At 28.4% G+C, this 1,454-nt stretch overlaps 1 protein-coding gene across 1 annotated transcript in view; it reads right to left on the bottom strand.

Moving 5' to 3' along the window:
• LOC105449786 overlaps positions 1-1,454 on the bottom strand; it is a 4,499-nt gene that overhangs the window by 1,895 nt on the left and 1,150 nt on the right. The window lies entirely within an intron of this gene.

Raw genomic sequence — 1,454 nt, 5'->3', positions numbered from 1 at the left:
CTTCGACGACCTTAGTATATCATTACTATATATTCGTCATGAGATAGGCTACAATCGTAGGTGTTCGAAAAAAATGGGCACTTTCATTTAAAAAAGTGGAGGTGACCTTCATATCTGTGTTTGGCTTTTCCATCAACAAAAAACATTATCAAAATACGTCTCCCTCGTTCCACTTTTATTTTATATATTTTATATATTTATTGTTTATATATTAAGGTAACATTTTCGAAAAATCATTAACAGTTTACAATATTTTTTCTGTTTTAACACATTTCGACATATAATGTTTAATATGTCACAAACTAATTTTTTTATTATCAAACTTTAAGATTTTTATGCACAGAACAATAAATCAATTGATGTAAAGAAAACACATAGTTGCTTTTTAAAAAAAAATATGTTTCTTGTCAATTAAACCAATATATTATTCTGTGCATAAAAGTAATAAGTTTTATTTATCAAAAAATTATTTATTTGAGATATTTTATCAATACTTTACAATATTTCATTACAAACAAAACCATACCTTTATACTACTTTCAAACACAGATGGTATAAAGAAAACACATTTGAAAATTTATATTTTACATACTAATAGTAAAAATGTACTATAATAAAGTATAAAATATATCTGGTAAACTGTTGATTTTTGATTGGATAACTTTACCTTCATACTTTTATATGTTGAATAATTAAAGGAATTATACCATATAAAACAACCATGTAATTACATTTAAAATAATGGCAATACCTTACATAACCTTGCAAAATTCATAGTACCTATATATATTTGAATTATGATTATTTTTACAATCGATAACAAAATTTTTTAATTAATATTTATAGTTTAATGGATTGTTTGTAATATTTTTTAAATTTATTTAGTTGGTCATATTTTACTAAGACCCGGTTGTACCAACTTATTTTGACTTTAAAAGAGGCTTTAAACAATAAGTCTCTTTTTAAAATCTTAAGAGAGAAGAAGAGAGTGTTAAGTCTCGCTTAAAGTCAAAATAACGTTGGTTATCGGGCCTAAGTAGAAGAGATCGTGATAAATACTCATTGCAATACATTTTTAATTATAATTTCTTTTATATCACTTGTGTATTTATTCGGTGCTAGTCAATGCCTGTGCGCAGGCGTTGAAAGATAGTCTTTCTACCTATTCTGCAACTTAGCGCTATTTTCACTTCCGGCGGGAGTGAATGTCCCTTTTTTAGAGACTGTTTAGTGTTTTTCACTCCCGGCGGGATTGAAAGAAGTAGTTCCCGCGCAAGAATAAAACGCACAGGCATATTAAATAGCACCATATATGCACTCGCAATATAAATTTACGTATGCATCTCGGGAGGGAAGGCCGTATTTCATCGACCACGATAATTTCCCGAAACTAAGATACGGCTCGTGCGCGCTAACGCATAAATAACTATTATATGTGACTTCTACTAGTTCTT

This window comes from Wasmannia auropunctata, unplaced genomic scaffold (assembly GCF_000956235.1).
Source record: "Wasmannia auropunctata unplaced genomic scaffold, wasmannia.A_1.0 LD336074.1, whole genome shotgun sequence".
NCBI lineage: Eukaryota > Metazoa > Arthropoda > Insecta > Hymenoptera > Formicidae > Wasmannia > Wasmannia auropunctata.
Note: the sequence above shows the minus strand (reverse complement) of the source record. Positions and strands in the feature narration are given on the sequence as shown.